Consider the following 23,247-nt stretch of genomic DNA (forward strand, 5'->3'; position numbering starts at 1 on the left):
GCGAGGGATATAGAAGTCAATGCCTCAAATGTTCCAAGGAATTCAGCCATAATGGAAAAAAAAATGCTTTTGTTTGATCGCCATGGCAACACATTGTGGTTAGTGAGACCACACTAGCCCTCGTAACGGGAGGGGGAGGTGGCTATATGTGCGACATTGTCTTTGTTAAAAAAATAGTGATGACGATAGGAGCAGAATTGGAAAATAAGAAGAAAAGGGATGGCTTTTCCCCGGGTAGACGCAGCTAGTTATTGTAGTATAGTCGCAAGGCTTTTGCGTTTCAGATCTGAAGACGAGGATTGGCATAAAAGCTCATATAGCTTGCAAATAAAAGTTTTAAGTAGCTAGGTCCTCTTTTCCATCTATCACAGTTGTCAAGCACTGTCTGGGCTAGATAGAAGTTTTTTTTTGGGGGGGGGGGGGGGGGGTTCATTAATTCCTCGGTGCAAAATAACCTGCAAAAAAGCGGACTGATGGAAGAAGGTGGAGGAACGCAGAAAGGGGTGGAGTAATGACAAGAAGAACGATAGCTGCTTTGGCTTTCCCCTTCTTCTGAAGAGAACCAAGGGGTTATTTGGAGGGAGGAGTCCAGAACAACACGCGGTTCTGTAGTAGCAGCTAGCTGTATCAAATCATGACCGTGGAAGGATTTCCAGTGTATTACAGCGTGTGCAACTGTACCAGCGTATGCTAGTTCCTGATCAATTACGGGTAGTTTAAGACGACTTTTCGTTATTTAGTTTTAGTCCCGTCAGGTGATTGTCCTTGGCCGTCTTGCTTTCGCTTTTTCTTTGATTTTTTTTTTTCCTTCCCCCCCATTAATAGCAGCCAAAGAAGGGCTAGTAATCAACCACCGTTTCTTTTTCTGTTTCCATTGGCGTATCCTTCACTTGGCGGCAGTGTTGCGACTGCGAGATTGTCTCGTATAATTAGCTGGCTTGCTAGCGACGCTGCCACATACCAGCAGAAGCACTCCGATAGGTACGACCGTGGGCCGATGTGACTGTCAGTTAGCGAGCAACTAGCTAGCGAGTCACTACAAAAAAAACCACAACATTTTCACCGTTACAGCTCTCTGGGACTTTTGGCCTTCACAACAATGAGATCGAAGAGGAATTGAAGGAATAAAATTGTTTACGACAACGGTCAGTATTTTTCCTTTGCCATTTTCAAACCTTTGGTTTATTCTTCCTCCCGTCTATGTGGCGATATTGTCTCGAAGATCGACTTGTCGAGTCTGTCGCCTCTCCCCTCAGCCAAGTGTTCTATTTGTAGATAGAAGAGAATTCAAGGAGAGAGGGAGAAATCTTCACCTCCTCTCTGTGGATACAAATAGGATAACATTGGAAACGAATTAAAATATTATGCGATATTGAACATTCACAATGTGAATTTGACACACGGAACAAGGTAAGGGCTTTGGAGTAGCTAAATTAGCACACGCTGTATGTACATAACAGCAATAACGTTATTTGACTTGTAACGTTCGCTCGCAGCCCTGTGGTTGCCAGCAAATGCAGCTAGCTAGCTAATTAGCAACATTGCTAGCTAGCAAGTGGCTGTCTTATTTTGGGATTTGAAACAGGTGCATTCGGGCAGTTGCAGCTAACCATTTAGCTGGTCAGTTGGCTAGCTAACTGATAAGTAAACTCGGATAGGTGTAATTTTGAATGCTCGTCTGTTGGCAAACGTTACTTATTTTGGTGAACCAGTCTTAGCTGGCTAAAATGTTAAATTTTTAATGCAAGCGCGTTAGCTCTTAAGCTATCTATGCCGAAAACTCGATTAGCCTTTTCTTCGAATGTCTGGTCAGCCTTGGGTAACGTTAGGTGGACGGGTATTCTTCTGTCTGATGGCTATAGTCTAAGAAAGGGCCTTTGTGGGTCCCAAGCTAGTGAGCTGGAACTGGTGGGCTGTAAAGTGACAGCTAAGTTAGCTGGCTGACGAGCTAAGTTCAGCATTTAACGTTTAGCTAGTCTAACGTTAGTTTGTTAGTTAGTTGGTTAGCAAGCTGTGCAGCAAATAACGTTGCTAGTTAAAGTTAACCATTAACTTGGCTATCATCGCTGCTGAGCCTACACTACTTGTTTTTTGGAAACAAATGTTTAACTTTAATTAGCTTGCTAGTTAGATACGAGGGATTACTTCCGAACGTTGTTATCCGTAGTGTGATGTAAAGCGGCTTTTGTTACTTCAGCGAGTGTTTAACAGCAATACGGACTCAACAAGACTTAAGATTTTTTTTTAAATGTTGCCCCCTCGTTTGGTAAGGCTGCAAACTTGCGTGATCTAAAGTTAGCTAGCTAATACAACTGCATGAGCTCGTTCTAGACAGTAACTTGTTGGTAGGAATGTTAGCTTGCTGACGTTAGTATGGATATAAGGCTAGTTAGAAATGCATCCCAGGCGACATATTTGGCTAACATTGGCACCTAATTCCTTGTAACGTTTTGACATTGTGTTAGCCTCATTATTGTTAACGTTTTGACATTGCATGGCAACAAGCTAACCATTTATTTGTGTGTGTGTGTGTGTGTGTGTGTGTGTGTGTGTGTGTGTGTGTGTTGTGTGTGTGTGTGTCTAGCGGGTGGAAGGGTTGGGGGTGTTCGGTGTTGGGAGTGATTGCAGCTAGCGTTCGCTAGCCAGCTCCACGAAATGGGGAAGGACAAACTGTATAATAATGTAACGTTATATCAAGCGACATTACTTAGTAGGAACATCAACGTCCATCTCCTCGCGAATAGCACAGTCGTAGCTAATACCTGAATCATATCGAGCGAGTTGATGGCAAAAAAACGTGCATTAATGAAAAACGTGCGTGCTTGTAACGTTAAATGATTTTCTAATTTCACCCTCCACCCATTTTCCATTAAAACGGTTTTAATATTTCAGTTGGCAGTTGGTTAAGTCATCCTGTCGCCCGAATTTTATGAAGACTACAGCAGAATAAATTGAACAAATGTTTGACCGATAGCTAGCGTTTCGTGCGTCGATCTGTTCAATGTTCGGTTTCATGTTTGAGCACTGTGGATATTAAAAACAAAATATTATATATGTATGTGTGTGTCACACGCGCATCCACTTTTAATTTATGAAGATATTTAATTCGTGACTATCAACTGCAGTGCACTGATTTCCTTCTCTGGACTTGAATTAAGTATTCTCGTTAAACATTACGGGTTCAGATACCCTAGTCCTTTTTATTGAAAACCGAATTTGGAGCCCAAAGGAATTCTTAAAATGGGTCAGAGGAAAACGGTAAGAATTTCAACCATAGGAGAAATGCCGAACTGCGAATTCATGATTAGTGTTCCGAACCAATAGGTATTTTGTCGTTGCCGATGTGAAATGTGTCGAGCTTTGTATTTTGGATGGGTGTCTTACATAAACCTTCGTCTAGAATTTTGCATTCTTCTGCAGACCATTATGAAAATGAATTCGTACCGCGTTCATGACGATGAAATACATGGTCTATACTAAGTTAATGGTATAACAACGAAATCATTCGATGCGGCAAACAATGCTTTTCGTAATTTGCTATGAATGAAACTTGAGCAATGGAACTTTACAACGTCGCTTGTCAGAAGCCGAGCCCAGTTTTCGTGAATCCGGACGTGAAAAGAGACGCTATTTTATCGTTCTGGTTTAGGCCTCCCTCCTATTTATCATTAACCTATATTTTAACTTTTTTTTTTTTTTTTTTGACCATAGTCACAAATTCAGCCACTTAACTTACGCGAAATATTAACGCGACCAGGACAGCAACTGGACGCTCGACGTAACCGTTTTCTATTAGTTTCTAATATCAGAAATGATGAGGCTGTATACAGCAAGGCTCTTGGACCTAAATAAGATTGCCGACCAAAGGAGAGTGACTGCTGCTCTGTAATCTAGTAATAATAATAATGCTAATACTAATACTAATAATAATAATAATAATAATAATGTTGGGGTTTTTGGCTATTTGACATTTGCGCTACATACATGTCAGTTCGGGAAAAAAAAAACAAAACAAAAAAACGTGCGCTTCTCTTTAGTTAACAGTATAATGCAGCAGGTTCTTGGGTATAATTCGCAGCTTATGTAAGTCAACAGTCCAGGTGAAACTATTTGCAACAGAGCCTCCCAATTTTGTGCCTCGTCGGGGGGTTGGAATGCAGTTGAAAGATGCGGTTTTCTCCGAGGAACAAGGGTTGGGGGTTTCCTTTGATCTTCCATTCAAACAAGAAAATCATGCTTTTTTTATGGGCTCGAGTCTGCGACGGTCAATTATCTCAATTTTTAAAGCTCGTCCTATTTGTATGTGGCCACTGTTGTCCTATGGCGTGGCGTTGCTTCAATGTTTTTGCGCCTTTCATTGTAGGCAGTTGTTAAGCGTTGTTGATTTGTTTCTTCTGAAAATGGCCACCCTTGGGTCAGTAATTGCATGTTTTGGTTATGTTAACATACTCTGCTCTTTTGATGTCAGCCTACTTGTGAATAGTGTGTGTGGGGGGTGGTGGGGGATTCCATTAAATAAGAGCAACAAAAAAAAAAAAACGAAGAAGCTTTTTTGACTGCAAGAATGTGACTTTGAGATTTACATATGCACCCTGGAAGGGGCTTTTTCTAAGCCTGTTTTTAAGCTCCCTACTTCACTCATGTTGGCCCTTGACTGTTGAACTTTGACCCTGAGTCCACAACTTTTATCTACCCTGTGTCTAAAGTTTCTCATTTCAGGGCATACATTCTTGGGTGGTTGGTTGCCTTCACTGTAGCTTGCTAGGTTAACTTTCATACAACAGCTTATGCATTCCTATCACTTGAATTAGCCAATTAAAAAATTAATAGTATAAGCTGAGGAAAATTGGTAGTGATCAAGTTCTTGGCATTGTCTTGTGTGTATGTCTGGTCTGTTATATATGCCATCTGACTTTATCCCTCAGATTGTCTGCCTGTATCATTTTGACATGCAGTCTATATTTTAAGAGTTGGGCATTGGTAACTTCACTGTCCCAAAGGCTGTTTATTTTATTAAACTTCCTTTTTCGAAACATGCTAGCAGTCACTGTGTTGTGTTGTGCTGTAGACTACAGACATGCGCCCAGCCCTTGGGCTGCCTTATCCCCACACTTTCCTTACTGTTCCCTTAAGCTCATTGTTTTTTCAGGTTCTGTGTGTGTGTGTGTGTGTGTGTGTGTGTGTGTGTGTGTGTGTGTGTGTGTGTGTGTGTGTGTGTGTGTGTGTGTGTTCTCGTGTTCCCGTGTTCCCACAATTCCCTAGCAGTCTAACCCTGTCTGTTGCCAGATTGGTTGCAGATAACTCTGGAATCAGCTGGAGAGTCCCTTTTTACTAACTATGTTCATGTTTTTCCCACAGTACATAAAATTAAATGATGCGTACTCTACAGTTGGAAAATACAGCCATTTCTAAAAGGTTATAAAATGTTGCTTTTGACTGCATTCCCTTGATCAAAAAGAAAGTCCACTAAAATATATTTTCAGAGGTACGCATCTCTTCAAAAACAGGACCCAGTGTGTTGAAGATTTTATTCACTGTACTTTATGATTTAGTGGCTGTTTTTATGTTTTGATGCATCAGTAATCTGCCATCAAACAGTTGTGTGCTTTTTGTGTCAGACGTAATGAAAGACACCGAAGTTGGTAGTGATCTTCTGAATGGCTGTATTTACACGAACTTGAAGCACCTTTTTCGGATTGCATCGCACTCAACATGTAGGAGCACAAAAGAAGCTTGTGCTTTTCATTGTTGTTTTGTGATTTGGCTTCAAAAATAGCAATTGTTCACGTAGGTTTTTCAATGTATATTGTGGCTTGGATGCATGTGGCTGCTTTGAAACTCTTACAAAAAAAACTGAACCATTTCTGCCCTGGCTATTAAATGCAGTGCATGCTGGGACTTTGGGGGGGGGGACTCCCCCCCCCCCCCCCCCCCCTCCATTTCTGTTGTCTTCATTGGTAGAGGTGGTGTTTAGACTAACAGCAATTTTGCCTTATTATTGTGTTCATGAATTCAAATTACAGATCTTTTTTTGAGCCCCTTGTACCTGGCCGGCAGTGCGTTTACTGCATTGCAAAGGGAAAAGGTGCCCACGGATGGTGTTTGTGCATCTGAAAAAGCACTCTGGCATTGTCTGGTTCAACGCCTGTGCATCTTCCAAAACAAGCTGAGGTGGGAAGCCTTGATTATGAGCACAAAGGTGGAATGGGGACTGGGAGAGAACGGCCGTAATTTAGGAGGAGCAGACAACTTGTACCGCAGAGGCAGTCTGTTGTGTGGAGCACAAGTGCTAAACCACAGCTTAGTTTAGACGCTGCTATTTCACAGATTGCCTTGTAACACGCGGGGGGGGAAAAGCACACGGACCTGAAATGACCCGTTTTGGGGAAGATGAGTTTGAGTGGAGGCCGTTATTACGGCCTTGATGCGATGCCGTCCTGGAGTTCATTATCCCCGGCGGTATGCGTGGCACGACGCCGGTGTTGATACAGGAGCGGGATGTAGTTTACATGCTTAAGGAGCCCGGATAGATGTGTGAAATACGGCTTAATGAGGCGTTGGACGCCGCTGTAATGGCTTGTTGAGGTGGGTGTTGGTGAGAGTTGTAGTTTTAGTTGACACCGCCGATATCGGAGTTGTCTGAAAACGGTATAAAAGCAGCATTGCGACGGTTGAGGCATACTCCCCGCCCGCCCCCCCCCCGTTGTTGAATTTGACTTCATCCGAACTTTCCCGTGAATGCTTTCTGTTTCCAACGAACGCAAGCGGAACCCTTTCACCCTCAGCTGTTTACACATGGGGGAAACGTGCTGATAAGCCTTCTCCTCGATGTTCTTTCCGGAGTGGCATGGCTGCACGTGCCGCGCCCCTGCTCGGACCTGACGTCTGTTTAGTCGAGGTCACCCTGGTGGCACCGGCTCTCAGGGGAGGTGGCCGGTAATCAGCTCCCCCGCCCCCCCCCCCCCCCAGGCCTTGATGAGTTTGTGCGGCGGTACGTGGTTGCCGTGACGAGGACGCGGGAGGCTAATCGCGCGGCGATCAGCGGAAACGGGGCCACGGGGCGCGGAGAGAGGTGCCGACGCCTCCGTAGCGGCCGCTAGCTCGTTAGCGAACGTTAGTTACCGCTGCAGGGTGAGGGAGCGGGCCCGGCTGGACCGGCCCGGCTGGACCGGACCGGCCCGAGACACTGACAGCGAGAGCAGCGCTGATCCAAAACGGAGTTCACTTTAAAAAAGAGGCGTGAAACGCTCACAACATCAAAATCAGTCGATAAGAATATCCGGGAGACAGTGGGCAAAATTAACCCTGAGTGTAGAACAGCCGTCTTAAACAAGTGCATTTTTGGCTTATGCGGGCCTGCGTGTGCGTAATGTTGTCGTCGATTTTTCGAGAACATTTGCTGAACTTCGGTGCAGTTCGGCCGGCGTGTTGGTAAGAGCTCGCTGCACTGTCAGTGGCCTGGTGTCATGGTGCAGAGCGTCTCGCCGTGTCCGGTGGTTCGTTCCAGTTGCGCAGAGGACTGTTAAAATTGGCTAATGTAGATTAGGAAAACCAGCATATCGCCCCCGACGGAGTTTAGTATTCCGGCCACGTGCGGCTCACAGTCCAGTCTTGGTGAGTGTGGAATATGTCAATTTAATTTTGCTCAAATGCCACTATGCTTTGGAGACGGACAGGAAGGCTCGCAGCTACACTGGGCTATGTGTGGAATATCACTGAAGGAATTATCCAGAGTGCTGACAGTGGCTTTTAGCGTTATTGTGATGCGATTCACATTTTCCCCCCGATCCCTTAACCATGAAATTATTCGCTGTTTGAGAATGTACATGACAGACAACCAGTGGAAAAAAATTGGGAGCGCCAAGACTGTTTTTGGATGACGTGTGAGAGAGAACGTCGCCGCGGAGAGGGCTGGCCTGGCCCCTATCTCAGACCATCTGTACCACGTCGGGTGTCTTTCTGCATGTCAGCAGCTCTCTCTCTCTCTCTCTCTCCCTCTCTCCCTCTCTCCCTCTCTTTCTCTCTTTCTCTCTCTGTCTCTCCCTCCCTCTCGTCTTCCCACAGTTTCATGTTGTGAGACTTGAAACCGAGGGATTTTTTTTTTTTTTTTTTTTTCTAAGCAATGCACCATTTCCACCGGTCTCTCTCGGCCGGTCTCGCTGAATGTAATGTACAGTATCCCACAGAAGAGCTGGCTGTAAAAAGCGCGGTGCCCACTCGGGCCGCCCGCCCGCCCCCCTCCCTGTGCCTCTGCCTCCTTTATTACCGGCCTGTGTGTCCCTGTGATTTCGGTGACGCACTGAAGCAGATTGGTATCCGCGAGCCGTCTCGGGGCCTGTGGCTGGTGAGCGTGTCCGGGTGTGGCCCGCGGTGGCCTGTGATTCACCGGGGGGGAACGGAGGCAGGAACGCCCCGCGCCCCGGCTCAACGCTGCGGCGGCTGCCTGGCCGTGGCCCTTCTGACGCTGGGCCGAGGAGAACCGGGCCCGGTCGAGAGGGTCTGGGCCGGCCGCCTCAGAGCCGGGTAATTATTAAAGCTGTATCTCTCTCTCTGGCAGTCTTCTCCAGATCTACCCGTCACCCTGACCCTGCCTGTTTCACATGATCAGATTTTATTTATTTATTTTTTGCTGCTTATTGTTTTGAAGGATTACGTTTTCATGGTGCTTGCCCGTCTTTGGCCTCCTGGCTCTGGCCGGGGTTATTGCCTCCGGGGCTGACGTGGGTGAACCTGACCGCGGGTCGATGCCGTGGGCTGCTGCACACGTGCCCAGGGCTGACAGCCACCTTGTTCTTCACCTTAAAGTTTAACACAGTCACTGGGTCTCATTGACCCCGTCATTTTCCCGTGCCTTCTGGCTTCTCTTTTTTTATCTCTTGATCTAAGGACTTTACCTCTGTTTTTAGTTTCAGTGTCAGTCACTTCTTCTTTAAACAAGGCAACAACAAAACAAAACAAGGTCCTTGTGTCTTAAGCCGTATTACGACGTGACCGTGTGGAGAATAGCAGATTGTTGGTTGTTTCTCACCGTACCTACGTACCGCAGTGTGTGGTCAGCGGCTAGCTGGCTTGTTACAACCAAACAGATGCAAGTATTGCTATTTCTTGTATGAGTAAAGGTATACATAGCCACATTATCATTTAAATGCTTAGAAATCTTTTAAAAGTAGGAAAGGAAGCGTTTAAAAAAATGTTTTAACATTCTAGCCATTGATCACCACTCAAAAGAAGAATGTTTACCTTTCCTCAACCAAATGTACTCAGTGGAAAAATCGTGCCGTTTTTGTTTGTCTAATTTGCAGAACATTAACCCAGCCAGTGTAGCCCTGCATTTTCTCATTTGAAATGGGTGGGCAAGAGCACGGCAAATCAGGAACTAATGGGCACGTGTGAACACTTGCTTGTGGATCCAAAAAAACAACAACAAACAAGTTGTTTCCAAATGAAATTAAAACTAACTACCATTGAATTTACAGTCAAAGCCATGGGAAAGCACTACTGTTTAAACTATAGAATGGGGCTGTGTGTGTGTGTGTGTGCGTGCGTGCGTGCGTGCGTGCGTGCGTGCGTGCGTGCGTGCGTGCGTGCGTGCGTGCGTGCGTGCGTGCGTGCGTGCGTGCGTGCGTGCGTGCGTGCGTGCGTGCGTGCGTGCGTGCGTGCGTGCGTGCGTGCGTGCGTGCGTGCGTGCGTGCGTGCGTGCGTGCGTGCGTGCGTGCGTGCGTGCGTGCGTGCGTGCGTGCGTGCGTGCGTGCGTGCGTGCGTGCGTGTGTGTGTGTGCGTGTGTCACCAGGTTGTTAGCTAGCGTCGAGCGGATCCACACAGCAGTGGAGGTGGATGTGCCCTTGTTAACGGGGGGCTAGTGTTTGACGGGGGCAAACAGTGAAAGGGCCCATCTGGCCCGGGGCACGCCGGGGCCACGGGGCCTGGCAAACACAGGGGGGCCAGGGCGCCCCGGGGGCCCGCGCTGTGTGGCTCTCTGTACCCTAACGCTACTTTTAGCACTCAAACACCACTGCCTGCTTCTCACACCGGGCTGCGTCTGCATGTGAATGAGAGCCACTGTGTCTGCTATGTGAAACCTCTGCCTACCCATTCACCCCCTGCCTCCTTCCCCACACACACACACTGAGACACACTCTCTCACACACGCGCACACACACTGAGACACACTCTCTCACACGCACACAAACACTGAGACACACTCTCTCACACACGCACACAAACACTGAGACACACTCTCTCACACACGCACACAAACACTGAGAAACACTCTCTCTCTCACACACACACACACACACACACACTGAGACACACTCTCTCTCTCACACACACACACACACACACACACTGAGACTCTGTCTCTCTCTCACACACGCGCACACACACACACACACACTGAGACACACTCTCTCACACACGCACACAAACACACACTGAGACTCTGTCTCTCTCTCACACACACGCGCACACACACACACACACACTGAGACACACTCTCACACACATGTACACACACTCCTTCACTCACACACACACACAAGAGAAACACACACACGCAAGAGACACGCACTCACACACACACTAGGACACAGACACACACTCACACACTGAGACACACAGGCACTGACACACACACACACGCGCACCCACACAAACAAACACACACACACACACCGCTGAGAACCTTATCGTCTCCACACTTTAAACAAGGCTGGGCGAGTAGACTCCGTGTCCTCCATTTTGTGCTCAGTGGGGGTGTTGTTGATAGGTGCTACAGAGGCCCTGCTGTGTGAATTCTCCACCTGAACAGAGCCGGGCTGCGGCCAGCCGCCTCCGGGGGAACACAACTGTTGACTTCTTTCATATCTTTATATATATATATATTTCTTAATAAATGTGGGAATGCCGGGGGTTTTTCGACGCCAAAGTGATTTGCGCCTATTGTAATTACCGGGAGGCCGGGATTGAGTTTGCTGATTGATTGCGCGCGCGTTCGCTGTGGAGGAGGTGTTCCTTTGTGAAGGAGACTCCGTGGGTGTGCAGCTGCCACTGCCACGAGTCATTTAATAGTGTGTGTGTGTGTGTGTGTGTGTGTGTGTGTGTGTGTGTGTGTGTGTGTGTGTACATGCTTGCGTGCGGTTGTCTGCGCGCGTGTGAGTGTGTCTGTCTCTGTGCAAGTGCCAACATGTGGGCATTTCTGAGATCATAGTCACTCGAGCGCTTGTGGCAACGATGCAGAATGGGAGCCGTGAGACACCGGGGGGGGAGAGAGTGAGACACTGGGGGAGAGAGTGAGACACCGGGGGAGAGAGAGTGAGACACCGGGGGAGAGAGAGTGAGACACCGGGGAGAGAGAGTGAGACACCGGGGGGAGAGAGTGAGACACCGGGGGAGAGAGTGAGACACCGGGGGAGAGAGTGAGACACCGGGGGGAGAGAGTGAGACACCGGGGGAAAGAGTGAGACACCGGGGGAGAGAGTGAGACACCGGGGGAGAGAGTGAGACACCGGGGGGAGAGAGTGAGACACCGGGGGGAGAGAGTGCGACACCGGGGGAGAGAGAGTGCGACACCGGGGGAGAGAGAGTGAGACACCGGGGGAGAGAGAGTGAGACACCGGGGGAGAGAGAGTGAGACACCGGGGGAGAGAGAGTGAGACACCGGGGGGAGAGAGTGAGACACCGGGGGAGAGAGTGAGACACCGGGGGGAGAGAGTGAGACACCGGGGGAAAGAGTGAGACACCGGGGGAGAGAGTGAGACACCTGGGGAGAGAGTGAGACACCGGGGGAGAGAGTGAGACACCTGGGGAGAGAGTGAGACACCGGGGGAGAGAGTGAGACACCGGGGGAGAGAGTGAGACACCGGGGGGAGAGAGTGAGACACCGGGGGAGAGAGTGAGACACCGGGGGGGAGGAGAGTGAGACACTTTGGCGGGTCAGATGTAACGTGGTCCTCCTCAGTTCTTCTTTGTTGGTCTTTTCCCCGGCGTGAGCTGCCAGTGGTCTGTGACGGCCCCCGGAGGCTCTTGGTGCGTTTACGGCCCCTGTCGTACGGCGTGCTCACGTTCTGGGCGGGAGCAGTGGCAGATGTCAGAGGAGCAGCCCTGTCAGAGGAGCAGCCCTGTCAGAGGAGGCGCGCTGGCCGCCCCGCTCACTGTACACGCTCTGAGTGCCCCTGCCGTCTCCTCGCCCGGAGGAGGTGGGGCCACGGATTAGCGGCCTCTCCTCCCCCCCCCCCCCCCCTCCCCGCTCAGGTCATTGTGCTCAGGGCTGGCTGGTGAGGCCACGGGGGCACTGGACTCTGCCCTGGGGCCGGGACGCTCCAGTGCGCGGCTACAGTGCGCGGCTCCAGTGCGCGGCTCCAGTGCGCGGCTCCAGTGCGCGGCTACAGTGCGCGGCTACAGGAGGGAGTTATGGGCCCGTGCCAAAGACAGGCCGGGGGGAAATTGAAATGTTGCACCTCCTCTTAATAATTGCAGTAATTTCTGGCACCTCTCCTGAATCCCAAATTGGATTTAATGTTGCACAAAGCGATCTTGCCAAATTTTATTACTTTTAAAATAAAAAGAGAAAAGGGGCCGGAATCCGGCCGAGGAGGGGGGGGGGGGGGGGGGCGCGTCTTTGACGCAGTGCCCCTTCGCTAGACGCCGACCGCTTCAAAAACCCCCATCACGCAACACAAATGGAGACGCGGCCGTTTATAATTTATTAAGCGATCGTTTGCGTCGGTTGCCTAGGAACACGGGATCTAAACTGACGGGGATTTAGGGGTGTTGGTCTCCTCCTCTTTGTCCCGGGGAGTGAGGCGGGAGCGCGGTGCAGCGGTGGTGGAGTGTGCAGACGGCGTGCCTCCGTCTCCGGGGAGCGGTGCTCTGCGGATGCACACGCACTCCCAGGCTATAAAAACCCCCGCCGCGGCCCGGGGCCGCTGTCATCGTTCATCTCGTCTCCCGGTGTAAACGCACGGACCCCAAACCGACTCCGCGCCCCTCCCCCCGTCCCCCCCGCCCTCTCATCCTCCGCCGGCCTCGCATGCTTAATTAGATCTGTCTCATTCCAAGGCAAAAGCTGTCATAATCCGCAGCAGAAGCACTGATGTTGGTCACACGTGGCTCATGGTAAGCAGGGCCGCGGAGCGGGTGTGTTTTAGCGGGAGGGGAAGGTGCTGAATGCAGAGCGTGCTGGCGGCTCTTTACCTGCGCCCCTCTCTTTCCCAGCAGGCCCTGCTGCTGCTGCTGCTGCCGTCTCCCCCTCCCACGCCCCGCCCCGCTTCGTTAGAGGAGATTAGGCGAATTACCCCCCCACCCTGTTCTCTCTGACACTTTCCCTCCCCGGGCCTGAGGTTGAGCGCTCGCTGGTCTGGAAGGCAAACCTGCGCTTATCGAGGGCTGTCAGAGACCACGACCGTGGAGGAAGAGATACACTTGTGAGAGAGAGTGTGTGAGAGTGTGTGAGAGTGTGTGAGAGTGTGTGAGAGTGTGTGAGAGTGTGTGAGAGTGTGTGAGAGTGTGTGAGAGTGTGTGAGAGAGAACTTCTCCTCCCTCAAGTTATCCAGCATGTCAGAAATTTGCCAGTGTTCATAAAAAAACAGGACCGTTAGAAAGGTGCCAATAAACAGAGATAAAGGGGTAGAATAAATGCAGGAGTTGTTGGGATAGTCAAGATGGGTGCTAATCTTCCACTGCAATTTGTGGTGAACTTTACAGTTGGTACAGAAAGGCACAGAAGTGATATTTCGATGGATGATTTTTATAAGTTCCCGTAATGATATTAGTTTCATGTACAACGGCAGTAATTGTGTTAGGCTCAATATGACCACTAGCTGTGTCGCCTAATTTCCTCTCACTGCATGTTGCTAGTGTGAGTAATGTCACAAAAAAAAAAAAGTTTGCACACTATAAAACGCTCAAATTTGCTCAAAGATGGTCAAATTTAATAAATTAACTTATTATGCCAATGCTGCTACTATACTGACTGTGTTAGACTAAATGTAAAAATAGAAACTGAAGTAAATTTTTTGACCCAACCTCATGCAAAACGTTTACTGTAAAAAGTTTATAACTAGTATATATTTTTCTTTTACTTTTCCCATCTAGCGAACTAGTGCATTTGACTGCATTTGTTCAGTTGAGGGAGGAATGTGTGAACTTTGGCACGTTGTCTGAAAGATGCTTGCTTTAGTTTTATTGCAGTGGGTAAACGGTTCACACCATTGTTTGCAAACGCACACGACCATGCGGGTGTGCAGATGGTTAGGTGTCAAATGGTCGCCAACACAGGTGCAAACGCGCACTAACTCAGCGAGCCAACAGCAAGCGGGAGACGTAACGACACCCGCTCCGCGTAGAAAGCATCAGCCAGCCGCCCCCAGATTTAAAAAAACCCAAAAAAAAACAGCCGGGAGGCGCGTGCGTTCGTTTCCTTCCCCGCTCCTGCCTCCGTGTCCCGCCTGGGATGACGCGGTTGTGATCTTCCGTTTGTGGGCCGGGTAACAAAGGAAGGTCAGGCCTTTGTCAAAGTGTCGGCGGAGACGCAGACGTGTGGCCCTGCCTGTGAAGCGGCCCGAGGGAGCGGCTCAGATCCCTCTCAAAGCCCCGCCAACAGAGACGCCACGCCGGGCGGGAGGCGCGTACGCCCGCGCCGCTGTGCCGCGGGGGTCTGCTGGGAGCGCTTCAGTTAGGCTCCGAGATGGAGCTTCTGCTCTTCTGAACAGGTCTGCTCCCGCACACTCACTGAAGCGCTCAGCCCAGCGTCAAGGAAGCATCGCCTAATCTTTAAAAAAAAAAATATATATATATTATTTTAATTATATTTTTAGCCGATACCAAAATGAGAGGAACGTTAGTCTGTTTAAAATAAACTAAAGGTTTATTGGAAAGGTATTAATGCTCTGTACTACTGCTGTTCTGTTCTCAGCTAGCGGTTGAAAGTGCGTTCTTCTGCAGCTGTAGCTTTGTTCATGCATTGTGTGTGTGTGCGTTTTTCTTTTTATTTATTTTTTTTTGTAGCGGGACTTAATCTGGAAAGACGCAGCACGGCACTCTGTCACCCGAGCATAGCCGACAAATAATCAGGGGCGTCTGAAAGGAATACTGTTTTTCATTAAACCCTCAGTCGGCTTAAGCGCTTGTCGCTGTGGAGAAAGCGGCGGTGTCCCGGGCTGACGCCGGGTATTTTGAGGGTAATGCAAGAACGCGGGGGACTGGGTGGAGGAGAGGGGGGCTCATGTGGTTGGGAGGTCCAGCTACGCCTGATATTAGCAGCTTCTGTGGCTAATTTTGCGTTAGCCTGTGGTCACCCCCCCCACCCCTGAAATCTGCAAGTCATTTCCAGAGCCCGTCTCCCCAGAGTGGCCGTTAAAGTGCAGAAATATGTAACGCACGTCTGACTCCTGTGAAGCGGTGTTATTGGAGCAGCTTGAGTTTCCCTGGTACTGCGGGCCCGTTTCCTCTGCGCCCTGGAAGTGTTGACCCAAACGAGTCGCTCACGTCCTTAAATAAAGAGAAAGAAAAGTCGCACGGTTCCGACAGTTTCTCTTTCCGCCGATGTGTACCCCGACGGCCCTTCAGAAAGGAATACAAGTAAAAAGCATGTTTAAAAAGTCAGACCGCCCTTTCTTGTTTACTTTCCTGTGACGGCGTAACAATTCAGTGCGAGTGCCTTTTATTTTTCTGTCAGGAAATGATGCAGCGAGCACATACTTAACACAAACCTACACAAACACCTCCACACCCGTGTGCAATGTCAAACCCTGCGCCGTTTACCCTTCATTACGCCTCCTATGCTTTCCGTACAGATCTGCAGGGATCGTGTCCCCCCCAGGCGCGATGCCTTCAGTCAACACCAAATCACCCACTCCAGATGTGGTTATACGACCGCAGAAACCCGCTCCGGTCCTCCGCCGCGCCTGACTGATGGTTTCAGACCGCTCTTTCAGTGCTTCAGGGGGCCGTGCGTACCGGCTTCTCTTACTTCCGAACGTCTGAAATGGAGAAGCGCGGCCCATAAAACCTTCCTCCACATCTCAGGTGTCCGGTGTCGGTGCGCCGGCGTCTCGTTTTCAGCTCCTCTGTTTGTTTCCGTCTCTCCGTCGCGGCTTGCTGACAGCTACACGTCCGTTCAGACGCCGGGCATTCAGCCTTCTCGCGGTGGAAGGATTGACAGAAGCACCTGCAGATTCCTTCGTATCTGAAGCAAGAGTGCAGCTTGATTTAAAATACATTCTGCCCGTCTCAGAGATTTAAAATCTTTAACGTTATCTTCGTGACGGTGATCGTTTTTGGTGGTCTACTAGTTCTTCTGTGGTTGTTAGAAGTCCCATTTCTGCTATATCTTGGAATGATTTTAGGAACTCCATAGTTTTGGAAAAGCCCTGTTTTTTTTTTTTCCCACTTCCCTTTGACTTTCACCTTCCTTGCTGTTGAATTATCTTGTACATAAACTCTTCGGAAATGTCTTAGCCATTTCCGTTGCAGATGACAAAGAACTCAGCAAGGCAGCTAAGGTGTGTTTGTGTAGCTGTTTGCGTAGCTGTTCTCACAATGTCATTGGCCTGTTTGGTAACACTGTTTGTTTGGAGGAAACCCGCTGTGACTTGTTTGCCGATTGGGAGTACGGAAGGCATACTAAGCTGATGCGCGTACGTAGTTGTGGAGGCTTTTGTATAATTTTCTGTTAAGTATACGTTTCCTACATTATTGTCTGCGACTGAAAAAAGCATTTTCCTTCCTCGTGATACGCCTTTTTGGTATTATCGTCGTCTGGTCGCTGTTATCGCAGAGATAAGTCGGGGAGCGGAGCCTGGTTGGGAGCGGGCGGTGTTTTTTTAGGCTTGACCTTGCCGGAACTATTCCTGTCCAGATATGCGCACACAAGCCGGGCCGTGTCGGGGGGGTAGAGACTGGGGCCAACAGGCGGGTATTTATAGGCCGCCCCTGATAAGAAATCCAGATTAGAATTTTTTTGTCCGGAGCGCGGGAGACACGGTGATGTATATCGCCACGTATTCGTCCCCCCCGCCCTCTCTGTGTGTGCTCTGAGCTAGCCTCGTGCGGGGGGAGGGGGGGGGGACCAGAGGTGCAACAGAGAGGGTGCCGACCGCCTCCCGGCGATGTGGGAGAAACAAAGCCCAAATAAGGTAATCTGCCGCTCCGCTGTGCAGCCCCACGGAGCGGTTTCAGAACGGAGTGCGTTCCTGAGGAGAATGTTCTGTGAAGGTTCCTGAGAAGAATGTTCTGTGAAGGTTCCTGAGAAGAATGTTCTGTGAAGGTTCCTGAGAAGAATGTTCTGTGAAGGTTCCTGAGAAGAATGTTCTGTGAAGGTTCCTGAGAAGAATGTTCTGTGAAGGTTCCTGAGAAGAATGTTCTGTGAAGGTTCCTGAGAAGAATGTTCTGTGAAGGTTCCTGAGAAGAATGTTCTGTGAAGGTTCCTGAGAAGAATGTTCTGTGAAGGTTCCTGAGAAGAATGTTCTGTGAAGGTTCCTGAGAAGAATGTTCTTTAAACAAAGTGCACAGGTTCAGAATGTGGTGGAAATGGAGGGCTTTGTACAGCAGGGTGTTTTGGAGGGGAATGTGTTTGTATGGGAGAGTGTGTTTATAAATGGGCAGTGTGAGAGGGAGAGGGAAAGAGGAGGGAGCAGTGTGGGAGGGAGAGGGAGAAAGGAGGGAGCAGTGTGGGAGGGAGAAGGAGAAAGGAGGGAGCAGTGTGGGAGGGAGAGGGAGAGAGGAGGGAGCAGTGTGGGAGGGAGAAGGAGAGAGGAGGGAGCGGTGTGAGAGCTGTGCTTCTGGGACAGTCTGGGGGAGGTGATGTCCAGGGTACAGGCAGGTTTGCCCAACATTATTTCTCTGGGAGAGTGAAATGGGAGTGTTGGGTTTGCGTTGCAGAGGGACGGGTTGGTCGAGGGGATGAATCATCCAGCAGTAGGGATCTGTCTTTGAGCTCTTAATGGGGGGGGTTGGTTTGTGCTCTGCCATGTAATGCCCCTCCCAACCCCCGCCAGCTGGCTGTCTCTCTGTCTGTCTGTCTGTCTGTCTCCACACCCGGGAGATATGAGCTCACCCCAGGGTCACCGGCCAGGCCCTGCGCTCGTTCCGGATCGTTCCGCCCTCTCAGCGGACCAAGGCCCTTTTAAGAGGAAGAGCGCACCACAGACCGGGCGGCGGGGGCGGGGGCGGGGGGGGCTGAGGCGGTCACAGGGAGAGCTGTGAAAGGCCCCGCTCCTGGGCGGGGAGACCGGAGCAGAGCAGAGCAGAGCAGAGCAGAGCAGAGCAGAGCAGAGCGTGTTTCCGTCCGGGCCTGCCAGTTGGACGAGGCGCACGGAGCTCCGGTGTCGTCGGGGTGGATGTAATTAAAAGCAGATCGTGGCGCGCCTTCCATTCGGGGGGCCCTCTGACATCCAGGAGTCTTTAAAAAGGAATAACGGGGCCGGTTCCGCGCGGCGGTCTCGCCTTCCGCGTTGAGAGCGCCGGGGCGCTGGCCCCCGCACCGCGCCGGGGAACTCTTGTCACGTGGGCGAGGGCCACCGCTATTTATAGGGCCGTTCCGAAATAAAAGGAGAGAAGGAATCCGGGAGCTGAACGCGCAGGATTAAATAAATAAAAAAAACGGGGAGTTATTCTTGGCGCTGCGTGCGCAGAAACACGTCCAGAACCACAAATCTGCGCCCTGCTCCTTCTGTCTGCCTCGCGGGAGCCCCCCCGTCCCCCGGCCCCGTCCCCCGGCCCGGCTGCCTCAGCCTGGGCCAGGGCCGCGTCTCCGCCGGCCCTCAGAGACGGCTTTGTGGGGGGAAAAATGTAAACGTTTCTAATTTTGGAAAAATGTAATTATCCGACTACCTACGGATTCCAAGGGGTTTAACAAAATAATTACACCGCCACCCCCCACCCCCCCCATCCCCCTTTCCACACTTCTCCGGTTCTCCTGCTTCCTGCCGTCTCCGTGATGTAATTACAGCGCTGTGAAGCTCCGCGCTGAGACCCGGGGCCCCGCACGGCCGCTAACTCCGCCGGAGAAAGCGCTGACGCCCGGCTTCTTTTCACGCCGCTAATCAGAGCGGCCTGCCCGCGGGGGCCTGCTGCTTCAGCTCCTCCTCACCGCTCGCCGGCCCGTGGTGGGGGGGGGGGAGACGTTGGTTGGGGGTTTGTGAAACGGGGCCCCTGCCAGCGATGAGGGAATGAAAAGGCACGTACAGCATACGGTGGGCCGTGCAGGGCTGGCGTAGTAGGGCAGCCGGGATGAAAGGGTGCCTTTAGCAGCGTACAGTAGACCGTGTGAGGCTTGGGGGACATTAGGGCGGTGTGTTTGCTGGCGTACAGTAGACTGTTCGGGGCTGGAGGGACATTAGGATGGTGTGTTTGCTGGCGTACAGTAGACTGTTCGGGGCTGTAGGGACATTAGGATGGTGTGTTTGCTGGCATACAGTAGACTGTTCGGGGCAGGAGGGACATTAGGATGGTGTGTGTGCTGGCGTACAGTAGACTGTGGGGCTTGGGGGACATTAGGGCGGTGTGTTTGGCAGAGTACAGTAGACCGTGCAGGGCTGTAGGGACATTAGGGCGGTGTGTTTGGCAGCGTACAGTAGACCGTGTGGAGCTGTAGGGACATTAGGGCGGTGTGTTTGGCAGCGTACGGTAGACCGTGTGTAGCTGGAGGGACGTTGGGGCGGTGTGTTTGGCAGCGTACAGTAGGCCATGTGGAGCTGGAGGGACGTTAGGGCGGTGTGTTTGGCAGTGTACAGTAGACCGTGTGGAGTTGGAGAGACGTTAGGGCGGTGTGTTTGGCAGCGTACAGTAGACCGTGTGGAGCTGTAGGGACTTTAGGGCGGTGTGTTTGGCAGCGTACAGTAGGCCGTGTGGAGCTGTAGGGACGTTAGGGCGGTGTGTTTGGCAGCGTACAGTAGGCCGTGTGGAGCTGGAGGGACGTTAGGGCGGTGTGTTTGGCAGCGTACAGTAGGCCGTGTGGAGCTGGAGGGACGTTAGGGCGGTGTGTTTGACAGCGTACAGTAGACCGTGTGGGGCTGGAGGGACGTTAGGGCGGCGTACAGTAGACCGTGTGGGGCTTGGGTGACGTTAGGGTGGTGTGTTTGGCAGTGTACAGTAGACCATGCGGGGCTGGAGGGACGTTAGGGCGGCGTACAGTAGACCGTGTGGGGCTTGGGTGACGTTAGGGCGGTGTGTTTGGCAGCGTACAGTAGACCGTGCGGGGCTGGAGGAACGTTAGGGCGGTGTGTTTGGCAGCGTACAGTAGACCGTGCAGGGCTGGAGGGACGTCAGGGCGGTGTGTTTGGCAGCGTACAGTAGACCGTGTGGAGCTGGAGGGACGTTAGGGCGGCGTACAGTAGACCGTGTGGGGCTTGGGTGACGTTAGGGCGGTGTGTTTGGCAGCGTACAGTAGACCGTGCGGGGCTGGAGGGACGTTAGGGCGGTGTGTTTGGCAGCGTACAGTAGACCGTGCAGGGCTGGAGGGACGTCAGGGCGGTGTGTTTGGCAGCGTACAGTAGACCGTGCAGGGCTGGAGGGACGTTAGGGCGGTGTGTTTGGCAGCGTACAGTAGACCGTGCAGGGCTGGAGGGACGTCAGGGCGGTGTGTTTGGCAGCGTACAGTAGACCGTGCGGGGCTGGAGGGACATTAGGGCGGTGCGTTTGGCAGTGTACAGTAGACCGTGTGGGGCTGGAGGGACGTTAGGGCGGTGTGTTTGGCAGCGTACAGTAGACCGTGCGGGGCTGGAGGGACGTTAGGGCGGTGTGCATTTGTATGCTGCCTGTCTCCCGCTCCACTGCACCCAGCAGAGCGACAGAGGGGACGTGTTGACTGTTCTATTCCGCTGGAAGTCTGGGGGGCTGTCCGTCGATTTCCATTTCTTACTGCAGCCTGAGACCGTATCCGTCGCACGCTACCCTTAGCCTGGCGCGAGCTTTTCCCAGGAGGCCGAGGGCCTCACCGCAAGTGTAAGTGGCAGATTATTAGGGAATTAATTTACTGAGCGGTACTGTAAACTCGGGGGGGGGGGGGGCACACTGTTACAGAAAAACTTTTTTTTTTTTTCTGTCTCTTGGGCCGAGCAATTGGAATTGTAAAGAGGTTTCTGAGTGTGAGTGGAGTTGATTTAAATATGATATGGCACCACAGCGATTACTTTGTGTGTAAATGCCCTGTTATCGCAAACCATTCTCTGAATGTTGGTGCAATGTTGTGGCGTTGACAAATAAATAATCGTCAATGCCCTTGCTGCAATGTTACACCATGTACAAAACATTTCCGTAACATTGAGAACATTTTGTGTCAACTGGAACGGGGCGGGGCTGTGAGCTTTTCTCACGGTAACTGGGCGGGGCTCTGAACATTGGTGTCCTGCATGGCAGCCAATCGCAGTTGGTGTGTGAGTGTGTGTATGAACGGGTGAATGAGAGGCATCAATTGTACAGCGCTTTGGATAAAGGCGCTATATAAATGCCAACCCTGTACCTCCATGGTAACTGGGCGGGCAGGGCTTTGAACGTGTCTCTCAGTAACCGGGCGGGGCCGTGAACGTGTCTCTCAGTAACCGGGCGGGGCTGTGAGCAGTTTCTCACGGTAACTGGACCCGCGGTTGTGAATGACCGCGCTCATAATCCGCTGTGGTTGTCTGCTGTAGGTCATTGTGGTAGACGCCCCGCCCGGGACTACAGAATCATCACTTCCTCCTCTTCTCGGTTCCCTGGCCCTGGGGTGTGCTGGGATTAGGTGGCGTCTGCGGTGGCTACCTTGGCGACACGCCCGTGTCATTCACACAAAAGGTCTCCTGCTGTTCTGCTCAACCGCCTGCACTTCATCAGTTCAACCGGTTCCGCGTTCAGAAAAAGTATTATTTCACCATGTTGGTTAATTCTTTGCATCTTTAATGTAGGTGGTAATATGCCCACTGCTGGTACTACTGTTGTGTGTCTGTGTTTAGCGTGTTCTTCCGGTATTCCCGGTGTTGTGTGTGTGTTTAGTGTGTTCTTCCGGTATTCCCGGTGTTGTTGTGTGTCTGTGTTTAGCGTGTTCTTCCGGTATTCCCGGTGTTGTGTGTCTGTGTTTAGCGTGTTCTTCCGGTATTCCCGGTGTTGTTGTGTGTCTGTGTTTAGCGTGTTCTTCTGGTATTCCCGGTGTTGTTGTGTGTCTGTGTTTAGCGTGTTCTTCCGGTATTCCCGGTGTTGTGTGTCTGTGTTTAGCGTGTTCTTCCGGTATTACCGGGGTTGTTGTGTGTCTGTGTTTAGCGTGTTCTTCCGGTATTCCCGGTGTTGTTGTGTCTGTGTTTAGCATGTTCTTCCGGTATTCCCGGTGTTGTTGTGTCTGTGTTTAGCGTGTTCTTCCGGTGTTGTTGTGTGTATGTGTTTAGCGTGTTCTCCCGGTCTTGCCGGTGTTGTGTGTCTGTGTTTAGCATGTTCTCCCGGTGTTGCTGTGTGTCTGTGTTTAGCGTGTTCTCCCGGTGTTGCTGTGTGTCTGTGTTTAGCGTGTTCTCCCGGTGTTGCTGTGTGTCTGTGTTTAGCTTGTTCTCCCGGTGTTGTTGTGTGTCTGTGTTTAGCGTGTTCTCCCGGTGTTGCTGTGTGTCTGTGTTTAGCGTGTTCTCCCGGTGTTGCTGTGTGTCTGTGTTTAGCGTGTTCTCCCGGTGTTGCTGTGTGTCTGTGTTCAGCATGTTCTCCCGGTGTTGCTGTGTGTCTGTGTTTAGCGTGTTCTCTCGGTGTTGCTGTGCGTCTGTGTTTAGCGTGTTGGTGTGAAACTGCATCTCGCTGCAGAGCGTGCCTGTGTGGCGTCAGGCTCTGCTCTGCCGCCAGTCTGGCCAGGTTTCTCAGGGAGAGCGTGACCGTTTTAGAAAGCCCCCTCTCTCCCTCTCTCTCCCTCTCTCTCCCCCCCTCATCTCTCCACACTGCGCTTACCATTTATAGCCGGATCAGCTGTGTGTGCTGGTGGGGGCCAGCCGTGCGGCCGCAGGGGCCCCGGGCTCCCATTGGCCGGGCCCCGGAGTTCCCCCGGAGTCCGGCAGACCGCCTGTCAGCGGGCGTGTCACGGAGCGGGACCGCGTCACACGACCGGCGTCTCCGTTCCACCGCCTGCCAAAATCTTAAGAGCGTGCCCGCAAACCAAACCGACCAACCGCGGGGGCCCCCGAAGCCATCTGCCGCCCCTCACCGCGGAGGCACGGCGTTAGCGTTAGCGTTAGCCGCCTCGCGCTGCTCGCTGCTCGCTGCGCTCCTCCTATGAACCGCACTGCAGCGACGGGCTCCCCCCCG

The 23,247-nt window shown here is 51.4% G+C and overlaps 1 protein-coding gene across 3 annotated transcripts in view; it reads left to right on the top strand.

The window, feature by feature from the left end:
- Positions 1-524: 524 nt before the first annotated feature.
- dag1 (dystroglycan 1) overlaps positions 525-23,247 on the top strand; it is a 48,924-nt gene continuing 26,201 nt past the window's right edge. The window contains exon 1 of one of the 3 annotated variants that reach the window (XM_061220107.1): positions 525-1,145. The gene's annotated coding sequence lies outside the window, so the exon portion shown is untranslated. Of the gene's footprint in view, positions 1,146-1,196; positions 1,411-1,938; positions 2,267-23,247 lie in introns of those variants that run through there. The other 2 variants (XM_061220108.1, XM_061220110.1) reach the window with 2 other exon arrangements.

This window comes from Conger conger, chromosome 14 (genome assembly GCF_963514075.1).
Source record: "Conger conger chromosome 14, fConCon1.1, whole genome shotgun sequence".
Classification (NCBI taxonomy): Eukaryota; Metazoa; Chordata; class Actinopteri; order Anguilliformes; family Congridae; genus Conger; species Conger conger.